Source organism: Mastomys coucha, unplaced genomic scaffold (genome assembly GCF_008632895.1).
Source record: "Mastomys coucha isolate ucsf_1 unplaced genomic scaffold, UCSF_Mcou_1 pScaffold14, whole genome shotgun sequence".
Lineage (NCBI taxonomy): Eukaryota > Metazoa > Chordata > Mammalia > Rodentia > Muridae > Mastomys > Mastomys coucha.
In genome coordinates this window covers 77,685,684-77,700,842 of record NW_022196896.1, presented here as the reverse complement: position 1 = coordinate 77,700,842, position 15,159 = coordinate 77,685,684, and the positions used below count along the sequence as shown (strand labels likewise).

The window sequence follows — 15,159 nt, the reverse complement described above, 5'->3', positions numbered from 1 at the left end:
TTTTTTTTTTATTTGACTGAAATGTAAGGCTTCTGATTATTTTCCTTGCCATTTCTTGATAAGTAACACTATACAAAATTAAATTTTGCCTCAACATTAAGTGTGAATTTTTTCGCATAGCAATTCTGAGACTGCCATGGACCGGGTTCCTTATGGGGACCTCGTTTTCTGCGAGATGAGAGTTCTGGTCAGGTGGGCAACAATTTGGCAGATGACAGACATAGTCGACACAAGAGTGTGCTGAATCTGAATGTATTTCTTAAAAATGGCATGAGGTTTTTACAGTCAATGCAAAAGAGAAATGAGAAATCTGGCAGCTCAGCAGTTGAGGTACATCTGAGACCACCTGAAACACACTGGGTCTAAAGCATCCACCTCTTCTGGATAGGTGCTGCATCCCCTGGGCCCAAGTGCTCTGGACCCAGGGAGCTGCAGACTGCATGAATATAAGTCCTAGTCCATCTAAGTTCTACTTCTAGTCAGAGTGCTCCTGCACAAAGTGAAAACCAGGCTTATATGGTATACAGAAAACAGGGTAAATGTCACATAGGCAGGTGACAGTCACATCAAGGTCAGTAAGATCACATAGGCAAGGGATGGTTACATCAAGGTCGATAAGATCAGGTATCCAGGTGTGAAGCAAGCAGAAGAGCAGTAGTGCCCTCCCTGCTGGGGTCATTTTGGTATTCCCATGCTAATTCTCTGGGTCTGCTGGAGACAAGCACCAGGAAGTTCCAATCTAGCAGTTCCTGCTAATGTCCTTAAGTGAGGGAAGCCCTTCCATTACTTTCAGGTATGTAAAACAGTTCTGTCTTCTGTGGGACTGCCCTGAGAATTCTAACTATGTGCCTGACCTCTGTTGCTAACTCCGAGGATATCCTATCAGATAAGGCAGATTCCTTGTGAGAAATTCCAAGCTAATGACAGCTTAGAAATAAATTAGGATATATTGAAATGTTGTGCTGGCCAGGAAACAATGCCCAATCTTAGCCATTTATGAAATATTTCTTGGGGTACCTTTATGCCTAAAAAAGGAGGCATGTTGACGATTGGAAAGACTAATCTGGAACATGTCTGAGTTAGGAGATGCTAACAACTGACTGAATACCCAGAAGGCACAAACTCCCCCTGAAGTCATAAGGCCTCTTGTTTGCAATAAGGCTTCCAGCCCCCCCACCCCCCCACCCCCGATATTGTGGATTTTACTGGAGTAAACAAGTGGGCACAGTATGAGACATTTCCTTTTGGTTCTCTAAAGCCAACAGTATTACATTGATTATGTTTTTCTTTTCTGCTTTTGTTTGTTGTAGATTTTTAAACAAAACCTTACACTTTAAAACAAGTTATTATTAGACTCATGATTTATAGATTCTTAGAAATACAACTAGTAGAGGACAAGTAAACTTCAGAAATTAGAGCTTTAGGCTAGTAGTGTCTATATAATTAATCAAAATATATAATATAATTATCATAAACAAACTTTAATATTTAATGTCTATTTAATTGAATATTATTTGATTAAAATATTTTACCTAGAACAAGTTTTTACATTTTTTACTTATAGAAGCGTGTTACTTATAGAAGTATGGGTAAGTTATGGATGGACAGGTACACCATCCAGAAGTCCCAAACACTGTCTATGAAACTCCTTTTCATTTGGCTGTACATCTACAGGAGAATCAACACAAACGTGCATACAGAGTACCACCTACCCTTAGAGTATTAGTGATGATGGTGATCATCTGTCACAAAACTTAAGACAGATAAAACCTAACACTGAGCAAGTTCAGTGTTTCTCCACAATGTGTTGCTCACATCAGGAATTTGGTTGGTCTCAGAAAATAATGTCTAATCACAAGAAAGACACACCTTGTTTGGTAGCATTTTACCAATACACCAACTCAATGGCACCTTGCTACAAGATAGAGTTACTCTGCTGGGATTCAAGACTAGCCCCATCAAACCTTTGGATTTCCAAACCACATGATGTAGCCAGGATACAAAGCTGTTTCGACCCTCTGGCCACCAGTAACATGTGTCAAATAAATATATCTATGTAAGTTAACTATCATTCTTATTTTTTAAAATTTTGTTTAATTTTTTTTGTTTTTTTTTTTATTTTGTTTTGCTTTTTACATTCTAGATATTATTCCCCTCCCAGTCCACCCTGTGACAATTTCCCATCGAATACCTCCTCCCCATCCTCCTGTCTCCACCAGGAAATCCCCACTACCACCCCCTCCCAACTCCACCAGACCTCTAAACTCCCTGGGACCTCCAGTCTCTTGAGGGTTAGGTGCATTTTCTCTGACTGAACCAATACCTGGTAGTCCTCTGATGTATGTGTGTTGGGGACCTCATATCAGCTGGTGAATGCTGGTTGGTAGTCCAGTGTCTGAGATATCTTGAAGGTCCAGATTAAGTGAGACTGCTGGTGTTCCTATGGGGTCACCGTCCTCCTCAAATTTTTCCAGCTTTTCCCTAATTCAACCATAGGGATCAGCAGCTTCTGCCCTTTGGTTGGGTACCAGTATATCTGACTATTTCAGCTGATTTTTGGGTCTTCTGAAGGGCATTCACTATAGGTCCCTTTTTATGAGTGTTTCTTAGCTTCAGTAATAGTATCAGACCTTATAGCCTTACCTTGAGCTGGATCCCACTTTGGGCCTCTTGCTGCACCTCCTTTTCCTCAGGCTCCTCTCCACTTCCATCCCTATAATTCTTTCGGATAGGAAAAATTATGTGTCAGAGCTTTGACTGTGGGATGGCAACCCCTTCCTTTACTTGATGCCATGTCTTTTTTGGAGGTGGGATCTACAATTTCCCTCTCCCAACTTTCGATCATTTCATCTAAGGTCTCTCCCCTTGAGTACTGAGAGTATTTTACCTCTCAGGTCTCTGGTACATTCTGGGTGGTCCCCCCCCCCCAACATTTTACCTTCTGAGGTTGCCTTTTTCATTCTTTCTGCTCGCCCTCAGGGCTTCAGTGCTTTTCCCCTACTCAATACCAGATTATGTTCCCCTTTCCTCCCACCCACTTTTCTTCCCATGTCCCTCCCTCCCTTCTCACTTGTGATTGCTTTCATCTTCCTCCCAAGTGGGATTAAGGCATCCTCATTTGGGCCTTTCAGCTTGTAGAACTTTTTGAGTTCTGTGGTCTGTATCTTGGGTATTCTGTACTTTATTTTTTTATTCTTTTGGCTAATATTCACTTATTATTGAGTACATACCATACATATCCTTTTGGGTCTGAGTTACCTCACTCAGGATAATATTTTCTAGTTCCAGGAATTTGCCTGCAAAACTTTGAATGCCCTCATTTTAATAGCTGAGTAGTATTCCATTGTACAAATGAACCATATCTTCTGTATCCATGGGACATCTTGGTTTTTTCCAGCTTCTGGTTATCACTAACATGGCCACTATGAACATAGTTGAACCCTTGCCCCTGTGGGCTGGTGGGACATCCTTTAGGTATATTCCCAAGAGTGGTATTAAAGGGTCTTCAGATAGATCTATTTTCAATTTTCTACAGAACCTTCAGATTGCTTTCTAGAGTGGTTGTACCAGTTTGCAATCCCACCAGCAAGAAGAAGTGTTCCTCTTTTTTCCACATCCTTGCCAACATGTGGGAGGTTTTGATCTTAACAATGTTGATTGGAGAAAGGTAGACTCTCAGGGTTGTTTTGATTTGCATTTCTCTGATCAATAAAGACTTGAACATTTCTTTAGGTGCTTCTCAACCATTCAAGATTCCAATGTTGTAAACTCTCGGTTTAGTTCTATATCCCATTTTTTGATTGGGTTCTTTGGTTTTTTGGTAACCACCAGAAAGTTCTTTATATATTTTGGATATAACCCCTCTATTGGCTGTGGGGTTACTGAAGATTTTTTTTCCAATGTGTAGGTTGCCAATCTTTTTTATTGACTATGTCCTTTGCTTTACAAAAGCTTTTCAGGTTCATGAGGTCCCATTTATCAACTCTTGATCTTAGAACATAAGACATTGGAGTTCTATTAAGGAAATTTCCCCCTGTGCCATTGAGTTCAAGGCTCTTTCCCATTCTCTCTTCTTTTAGAGTCAGTGTATCTGGTTTTATGTTGAGGTCTTCAATCCACTTGGACTTGAGCTTTGTGCAAGGTGACAAATATGGTTCTATTTTCCTTTTTTTACATATAGACAGCCAGTTAGACCAGCACCATTTATTGAAGATGCTTTCCTTTTTCCATTGTATAGTTTTGTATTCTTTATCAAAGATCAAGTGTCTGTAAGTGTGTGGAATTATTTCTGTGTCTTCAATTCTATTCCATTGATGAATGTGCCTGTCTCTGTACCAAAGCCATGTAGTTTTAATCACTATTGCTCTGTGGTATAACTTGAGGTCAGGGATGGTGATTCCTCCAGATGTTCTTTTATTGTTAAAAATTATTTTCACTATTCTGAGTTTTTTCCTTTCCAGATGAATTTGAGAATTTTTCTTTGCATGTCTTTGAAGAATTGTGATTGGATTTTGGTAGGGGACTGCACTTAATTTGTAGATGGTCATTCTTACTATGTTAATTCTGCCAATCCATGAGCATGGGAGAACTTTCCATTTTCTGAGATCTTTGATTTGTTTCTTGAGAGATTTGAACTTATTGTCTTACAGATCTTTCATTTGGTTGGTTACCCCAAGATATTTTATATTATTTATGACTATTGTGAAGGAAGTTGTTTCTCTAATTTCTTTCTCAGCCTGTTTATAATGTATATAAAGGAAGACTACTGATTTATTTGAGTTAATTTTATATCTAGTCATTTTGATGAAGTTGTGTATAGATGGAGAAGACATATGGTAGAATTGAATTGAGCATAGTTTATTACATTATCAATTTTTATACATTAAACCACCCTGCATCCCTGGGATAAAGCCTACTTTATTATGTTGAAAGACAATTTCATGTGTTCTTGGATTTGGTTTCCAAGAATTTTATTGAGAAGAAATAACATTTATAATATTAATATAATATTTTTACCTCAATAGTAATAAGCAAATTTACTCTAAAGTTCTCTTTTTTATTGAGTATTGATGTGCTTTAGGTATCAGAGTAACTGCGGCTACATACAGAATGAGTTAGATAGTAGTGTTCTTTCTGTTTCTATTTTGCAAAATACTTTGAGGAGTATTGGTATTAGTTCTTCTTTAAGGTCTGGTAGAATTCTGCATATAAATCATCTGGCCCTGGACACTTTTTGTTAGGAGGTTTTTAATGAGTACTTCTATTTTTGAACTGTTTTGGGGAATGTTTAGATAGTTTATCTGATCTTGATATTACTTCAGTACATGGTACCTGTCTAAAAACTCATTCTTTTCATAGAAATTTTCCTATTTGCTTCAGTATAGGCTTTTATAGTAAGCTCTGATGATTTTTTAATTTCCTAAGTTTATTTTCTCAAAGAACAAAATCTTGGTTTTTTTTTTCATTCTTTGTATTGTTCACTCTATTGTTTCTAATTGGTTGATTTCATCTCTGAGTTTGAGTATTTACTCCCATATACTCCTGCTGGGTTTACTTGCTTCTTTCTGTTCTAATACTTTCAAGTGTGCTGTTAAGTTGCTGGTATGGGATCTCTCCAATTTCTTTATCAAGGCACTCAGTGCTATGAATTTTCCTCTTAACACTGCTCTCATTGTACCCCATAAGTTTGGGTATGCTGTGTCTTCATTTCATTGAATTCTATAAAGACTAAAATGGGATGCATGGAATTATTTCAATATTTTTTGTATCTGATGAGGCTTATTTTGTGACTCATTATATGGTAAATTTTGGAAAACGTACACCAATGTGCTGAGAAGAAAGTATATTCTTTTAGGATGAAATGTTCTTTAAATATCTATTAAGTCCATTTTGTTTATAACTTCTGTTAGTTTCATAATGTCTCTGTTTAGTTTCTATTCCATGATCTGTCCATATGTGAGAGTGGGGTGTCAAAGTCTCCCACTATTGTGTGTACGATTCAGTGTTTGTTTTGAGCTCCAGCAATGTTACTTTTACAAATGTGTGTACCCTTGGAATTAAGGCATAGATTTTCAGAATTGAGAGTTCATTTTGATAGATTTTTCCTTTGATGAGCATGTAGTGTCCTTCTCCATCTTTTTTGATAACATTTTTTTGAAAGCCTATTTTGTTGGATATCAAAATGTCTAGTTCAGCTTGTTTCTTGATACAATTGCTTGGAAAACTTTTTTCCAGCCTTTTACTCTGAAATAGTTTATGTCTTTGTCATTGAGGTGTGTTTCTTGTATGTCTTAAAATTCTGGATCCTGTTTATATATTCAGTTTGTTTGCTTTACTCTTTTTATTGGGAAATTGAGTCTATTGATACTGAGAAAAATTAAATATTTTTTATAAGGAGTAACAAAAAATAAAAATATATTATTTGATTGCCATCATTATTGTCATTATGGAAATGGCTTTCAGAGAATACTGGTCAGATGAATATTATTGCTTCCTACTTTCCAAGTGGTATATATAATACTGAGAGGTGAGGTTTGAGGTTTGGGGGCCCATGTTGTCTGTACTTGCTACTGTCGCTCTCCTGCTTATATAAAGATGAAAACTGATTAACTGGTAACCTGCACCTATAAAATAAATGTGCATCTCAATAGAGTCTTCTATTATTCAAAGTAAATCTTTCAATTAATATTCATATTTTATTAGAGAAATTTTGCAGTATAATTGACAGTAGAAAAAAGTCAGGCACTTGAACACAAAACTACAAATGGCAGACTTATATTTCACCCCTACACACAAGGCTCAGGGACCATCTTAGAAGAGGAGTTGAAAGAGTCCATGGCTAAATTGCATGTTCAGGTCATGACATGGCTACTGTACTCATAAACAATAGTCATTGTGATTGATACACAAGATCTACCAATATTCAATCCTATAATTATTCCAGCATGGTTGGGAGAGCAAATAATGAGTTCCTACCCATACTTCAGTGCTCCATGCTTTGCTTGCCCGCAGCAATAACGACAGAACACCAAGGCTCCTTCTCTCGTGGTTTACTCAGGAATTCTTTTGTGTTACAGCTCTTTTAGGTTTCTGGGTGTTACAGCTCTTTCTGGTTTCCAAGTGTTACAGCTCTTTCTGGCTTCTAGGTGTTACAGCTTTTTTTGCTTCTGTGGAATGGCTCTTCTTGCTTCTAGGTGTTACAGCTCTCCTTGCTTCTGTGGAAATGGCGGCCCTGGCTGCTCTGCGAATGCTACTTTTATACCCGAGCCTGAGCTCTCGTGGCCCTCCTGGATTGGTTCCCCCGGCAATCGCCTCATTAGCATACACCCGCTCTGGAAGGGTTTGGTGCATGATTGGTTAGCATACACCTGCTCGGGAGACACCTAATTTGCATGAGCCCGCTTGGGAGGGGCACGAGATTTACCAGGCAAGTCTGAGGCGGTCGGTGCCATCTTGGAATGGTGACTGGCTTCCCACACTTCAAGAGCTCTTGACACCTCATTGCTTCTGGAAGAGGCAGACAGGACTTAAGGGTTCACCTGCTGTCAAATGAACTCAACTCCAGTTGATGACTGGATAAGTCCATGACTATATGGGCAAATAAGTTGGGATGTGTGTGTTATTAAAAAGAAGAAAAAGAAGAAAATGGAAGTATGTAAGAGGAAAAGAAGTGGGTAATGGAATTTTGAGGAACTTGGGAAAGTTTGAAGAAGTGTTGCGGATACATATAGCATATATACTTTGTATTCATTTTTAAATTCTCAAACATTTTTGTATAATATATTAAAATTTTGTTCTATCCCTACAATCTAGGAGTCAACCCCAGTTGTCAAACCAGTCCTGTTCTGCACTCACCTGCTACCAGTCATGTCTCGCACTTTCCTGCCTCTTCTTTTTTTCTTTCAACACAACACATGCGTCTGTGTCCTTCATCAGTAGGACGATTGTAGTAGCCAATGTAGTAGCTGTGGCCATCTCCAAGATTGTAGTAGCACCCATCAAGTGGGTCAAGCTTCTACTGTAGGTGCAGCATGCCAGCAAGCAAATCACTGCAGAAAAGCAATACAAGGGCATTATAGACTGCCTGGTTTGTATCCCCAAGGAAGAAAGAGTCATGCCCTTCTGGTATAGTAACCTGACCAGTGTCATTAGCTACTTCACCACCCATGCTCTCACCTTTGTCTTCAAATCAGATCTTTCTTGGTGGTTAGACAAGAAGACCAAGTTTTGGCAATCCTTTGCAGGGAACCTGGCATTAGGTGGTACCACTGGGGCCATATCCTCGTGCTTTTGAACCCTCTTGAATTTCTCATACCTGTCTAGCAGCTGATGTGGGCAAAGGGGGAGCTAAAAGGGAATTCAAAAGCCTTGGTGATTGCCTGGGTAAGATATGCAGAACTGATGGGATTAAGGGTCTATTCTAATGCTTTAATGTGTCAGTACAGGGCATTATCATCTACCAAGCTGCCTACTTTTATATCTATGATATAAAAGGGGATGTTCCCAGGTCCCAAGAATACTTATATCATCAGCGGGATGATTGTGTTGTGTGTTGCTGCTGTTGCAGGCCTGACTCTTCCTATCCTTTGGACATGGTTCATCATCATATAATGATGCATCAGGGATGCAAAAGAACTGAGTTTAAATGTGAGTATATATATATATATATATATATATATATATATATATATATATATATTTTCATGCTTGACTGCTGACAGATAAACCAAGCAAGACTTATTTTTTTTTAAGGATGCATGGTCCAATGTTCTCAGAGGCATTGTTGGTGCCTTTACATTTGTCTTGTATGATAAGATCAAGAAGTGCATATAAATATGTCCCAGGTATTCTCCCTGAGAACAGTCATGTTGTATAATATAGCATATCTTGAAATTTTCTGGACAGAGTTTCTGGGCTCGTCTTTTACCAATGGCAAATACATATATTGTAGTCATTTTCTACAGTGGTATATTTCTGAAAATAAATCTTTTATCTGTGTGCCAAAGTAATCACTCTCTTACATAAGGTGACCTGTAGCTAGGGCTTATTAGGAATACTATTGCCTTTATATCCCAGATCAGTTAACAGAATTTCAATAGCAACATTCCAACGATTTAACTGCAATTTCTGAAGGTATTCACACTCTCAGGTTTCTGGCAGATCTGTTGGCTCATTAAGTCTCAATGAGATGTTTTGTAGGCAAATGAAAGTAATTCAATTTAAAGGCTCTTGAGCAAAATATGTTCCTTAGCTCAATTGGCTAATTATCTATAAGCATGTGGAGAATTGGACATCTCCCAAACAAAAAGCAGTTCTAAATCATTTCAACTGAAGTTCTTCAATTCATAAGACAAAAATGTTGAGTCTCTAAACACATTAAAATTGTTATCTCCAAGTGCTTCATCCAAATACATGCCTTTAGTCTATGTTCTCATCTTAAAGATCATTTGGAAGTTTATGTTACTTTTTAAAATATTATAATTCAGCCATTAATACTGTGTCATGAAAATGACAAAAGCATTTAAAGTTGTGGCTTATACCTTTTCAATTACTACATTCAAGACTCAGTGCTTTATGTAGAGATACATAGACATAGACTGAATAATTTTTTCTCTTACCATGTATTTCAGCTGAATTCTACCATTAATTGGATCTCGTAGAGGTATTCATAAACTATTGTGACTAAACATCATATAATAGCCAATGCAATATTATTCATCCATATGTATATCACTAAGCTACAAACTTTCAAAGTTTTGAATTATTCAAAGTTTAGGATACAACATATTTATTAGGATGAAATCTTATGAGATTTGTGTATAGGCTATATGTTTCAAATGAATAGTAAAACGAATTCTTAAAAGAAACAGAGGATACATACATTTGATTAATGTTTCTTATATTTTCCTGTTTATTATCTGATGTTTATAGAAAATTTTAAAGTTATCTGAGACAATTAAAGAAAACAACTTTAGAAATAGCACCATTCTTAAATTTTTCTTTCACAAAGTGCAAAAGGTTTTGTTAAATACCAAAGATGATTTTGTATCTCCAGTTTTTCCAATTCAAGCAAAAAAATATAAATGATTTTATTGACACTAGTTTTTCACAATTTGTGTAAATATTCACACAGTAAATTTCTCTCTCTCTCTCTCTCTCTCTCTCTCTCTCACACACACACACACACACACACACACACACACATACACACACACACACACACACACAAACACACACACATTGTTTTGGCAATTGTTGTTATTATAGTTTCTATCCTGTATGTGAAATCCAAAGTCACACACACACACACACACACACACACACACACACACAAATACACATAAACACAAACACACACACACACTGTATTGTACTTTCCCTCATCAACCATCCTGTTATTTATTGTCTCAGCTCATGTGACCTCTCACCTAAGCTTCTCAGGTTTGAAGTTGATAAGATCAAATGCCAGTCTCCACTTTTTCAAGAATTCTATTTTTCACCATTAGTGTTTGATTTTCTTCAATGTTTGCTTTTGTTTATTAGTATTAGGTTTAAACGGTAGGAAGCATATGTGACTTGTCATATTTCATTGGCAAAAAGGAACTTTTGGACCTATTTCTTACTTTTAATTTTCTGTGGAAATGTGTATTCCTTTCTGAGTGATTTTTCCAATAAATAAAAATATTTAGACACATGCATAGTATATCCATGGCTTTAAAGCATATCACAGTAGTAAAACATTATGTACCATTTTCTTTTCTAATGTGTACAGCAAACTCTAACACAGGAAGAGTGACTGGATTTAAGTATGCAAGACTACAAACAGCAATGCATCACCCACTACATATTAAGAAACTGATGCCTATCCAATAAATATACAAACGATTTACATATGCCACTATAATCTTTAACGGGATAAAGTAAACTAGAACTGTTTCTCTCTTTTTCAGATAAGAAGATAAATGTTAGTTTATTTCTTATTAGATATTTGCTTTACTTACATTTCAAATGTTCTCCCGTTTCCTGGTTTCCCTTCCAAAATACCACCTATTCACTATCCCCTTCCCCTACTCACCAACACAAAGTATGGATACTTCAATCCTTCTTAGAAGGGGGAGCAAAATACCAAAGGAAGGAGTTAGAGAGACCAAGTGTGGAGCATAGACTGAAGGATTGACAACCTAGTTCAATTTTAAAATTCAATGAATAGAGAAATGCCAGGGCAGGAGGATGGGAGTTGATGGGTGGGGAAACACCCTTATAGAGGCAGGGGGAGGGGAGATGGTATAGGAGGGGAAACCTGGAAAGAGGAAAATATTTAAAATGTAAATAAAGAAAATATCCAATAAAAAAATTAAAAAGTACAGTTTTACCTAAACCATCTAATACTGTTCAAACTAGATTTTTAAACCAGGTTCACCTTCCTCCAAGGCCTTTCATTTAAAGGTAACGTTGACTCCCTCTATAATTTGTTCTACCCTTTTAAAATTTGCATCAGAATTATTAATTTTCTTATCTGTATTCAAATTATTTTTGGTAAACTATGGATTTTTTTTGGTGTGTTTCTTCTCCCTGTGAATCCTGATAAATACTTGCTTTAACAATATTAATTTATTCAGCAGATCTCCTTTGCTCAGCCCTTTAATATTTATGCCATGGTTGTTAACTTCATGTTTTTTTTTTTTTTTTTTTTTTTTTTTTTTTTTTGGTTTTTTTTCGAGACAGGGTTTCTCTGTATAGCCCTGGCTGTCCTGGAACTCACTCTGGAGACCAGGCTGGCCTCGAACAAAGAAATCCGCCTGCCTCTGCCTCCCAAGTGCTGGGATTAAAGGCGTGCGCCACCACCGCCCAGCCAACTTCATGTTTTTTAACAAGTATATGGTACTAAATAGAAACAAACTTAATTTTATTAATTTATAACATCAGTGAATGTCAGTACCTAAATAACAAATGAATAATTTCAAATTCAGGAATTGTATTTGAAATAATAATATATTCTATTCTAGACTAAGATCTGTATTAGCTTTAATGCATACATTACACATGAAGGATTAAACAAATTAAAAATATTAACTCAATAGATTTAATTATTAACAATCTTTGCCAGTAATATAAGAATAAGTATCATATCCATTTTTTTTCTTAAAGAAAGTATCTATGATATATGAATAGGTTTTATACATATATAACTAGGATACTTAATAATTGAATGAATTTCAGGAATTTGTCTATAATTACTTATAAAGTCTACAGAAACTTGAGACATATCTATAAAATATAAGAAAATATATTTTACTCCATTTTCCTATAAGATCTTACTATTATAAAAAAGGTGTCCTATTTTTCCCATTCTAATTCAGATCTGAAGTTTCTAGCAGAATAGCAAAATATTTTACTGACAGACTAAAGTACCATGGAGTATTTGATTATATAAAACATTATATTTTCTCAAGAATTCACTTTTTTAGATTCTTTCAAAAACATCTTTAAAAGCACCCCCTTAGAAATGGCTTAAAATAAAATAAGGATACATTTTATTGTTAGTGACATCTGGATTGGGTGCACTGAGTGGCAAAGCAGGAATGTGTGATGCATCCTTGAAATTATAGAAAGTATGGGCACTAGGTTGTGATCAGTAGTGAGGACTTAGAAACCCAAGATAATCGCAGCAGGATATTGAAAAGTAAATGTATTTCATATAGCTTAACTAGTGTGCCTAACACATTTACCCATAAAGGAGTAATTTACCGTTCTGTTTTTAGTAGCAAAGTAGTAAACATTGTGACCTATAATTTAGAAGAAAGTGTTATACAACAGTTTTCTTCAAAGTAAAACATCCCTTCTTGGAGGGAGGAAGTATATCATAAAAATCAGAAATCTACAGGAACTTAAGGGGTGCAGGGAGATCAGCACTTTACTAGATTCACAAGGGCAACGTTTTAAGAGCAGGAAAAGATGCTGGTAATAAGATATTCTGGATACTAGCCAGCATCTTGGACAGGAAGTTCCCAGGAAGCAATTTTGTTTAGTCTTGATTCATGTGGCTTTACAGTAATATACCTATCTAAAGTCACTAATGCTCCCTTAAGTAACCCTTTACTCGTGTTTCTGTAAGTAACTCAGAGGAACAAGGAATAGGATGACTCACCAAACTACATTTCAGCAGAATAGTTAATTTGGTGTGGGTTCACATCCTACCTGGATCTGACTGGAAGAAACATTCTTTCTCTCTTCTAATACAAGAAAATTATGTCTTCGGCTGTGGAGGAGAGAAGGCAAAGAAAGAGAAAAGTATCTAATTTTGCTGTTTCTATTGTTAGATATTAGAAATTGCATATGGTTTGCAGAAGACTAACAAGGGAGGAATCAGGGAACCATTGATTGTAGATGAAAAATGATATATCATCCACATATGGGCAGCATTTATTGCATTCAATGGATTATACCCAAAACAAAAGGAAAGGAAAGAAGGAAGGAAGGAGGGAGGGAGGAAGGATGGAAGAGAGGAATGGATATGAGATTGGAAAAATTTGTTGCTGGTGGCACCCTGGACGATATTGGAATAGCTATGAAAAGATACATAGTATACATTTACAAACTTTCAAAACATTAAAATAATATAAAAATTTATTTGTCCTTTCACTCTAGAAAATAAACAAGTAAATATATAAAAACGCATTACACAGCCATGTGATAATATGAGGACACTCAAGTAACTATTGATAAATGTTGGTGAGACAAGTCAGACTTGAAAATGCATAGTAAATAATATCAATTAAAGAAAATTCTGGAAAATGGAGAGGTAGAGAGAAACAGAAAAGGTCAGTGTTGTAGTTAAATTAGATGAAGCAATTATTCCTAGAAGCAAAACATTTGGGAGAGGTGATACCAACTCCCAAAGATGTAATTTATGTTACTCAGTGTTTGCCAGTATTTACAAAATTCACAATACACAGAGTATCACAATAGAGACGCTAAAGTTCAACAATTCATTTGTTAATATTGGCTAATTATCAAGAGTATCCGAAATACACCCTTAGTATTTCCACAAAGCAAAAATATTCAACAAGTGAAATCAATTAATGTAAAAAGGTTGATAAGGCAAACAATGTTCATAATTATATTATTTTATAATAATATTATAACCAAATAAATAATTAAATGATAAGTATCAATATCACAGTCAGGCAGAATTGGTTACATTTTAAAATTAATGTATTATTTTATATTTTAGTGTCAAATATTTCTAATTAACAGAAATGCAGAATACAGAACTTCCTCACAGCTCATATTTTGTCTTTGTTACATGGAATATCCTGTAACTTTTGTATGAGGTATATGAGACATTTCTTTATCATTGTCATAATTTTGTGGGATTCAGAATATAAAAAATGAATATCAATTTCATAGATGTATAGTAAGGTTAATAAATATGAGTGATTTTTCTATGAATTGATTTCTTTTACTTCCATTTTTATTTCAGGTCATGATAAATACATTATTTTAAAATGTAGAATGTCATGGAAGTTTAATAACCAGGCTTTACTTCTCCATTTTCACAGTTATAAAATAGGATGAGATTCTAAGTTTGCAGATTAGTTTTTAATCTGAGAATAGAGAAGAAATGTTACTATTTAATAGACTTACCTATAAAGATGACTGTGTAGGTTTCATCTTCTCAATCCTGAACATGAATTTTTTGTAGTAAAAGAATGCCAGCAATAGAAAAATTAAACCTTTGTTGCTTGATTTTCTTTTCTTTGTGTTGTATAACAATTGTAGCTACTAATATTAGCAGCACAGTTGGGTTAAGCCTTCTATGGTAATTGAAATGTCCCATGCTGAACTAGTTAAGTCTGTCTTGAGTGGATCTGTGGCAAATGAATACATGAAAGATGACTAGAATGATTAAGAAATGGAATTTTTACTTCAGTGTAATCAGTTTATATATAAGTTGAGCAGATCCAATACAACATTTAGAGGTTAATGATCTTGCACATCTATGAATCATGTCACCAAAAAGAAGTAAATGATGCACCATTTACTTCTATGTAGGTAAAATTTCCAAAACCATTGTTATCCATTCTTCTTGTCTTTGTCCTGCTGTATCACTAGAAGTCCAGATGACGATGACATTTGGTAGGTTAGTTTTTCTTGAAC

The 15,159-nt window shown here is 35.6% G+C and overlaps 1 pseudogene; it reads left to right on the top strand.

The window, feature by feature from the left end:
- Positions 1-8,832, top strand: part of LOC116089435 — a 21,907-nt pseudogene extending 13,075 nt beyond the window's left edge.
- The last annotated feature ends 6,327 nt before the right edge of the window (positions 8,833-15,159 follow it).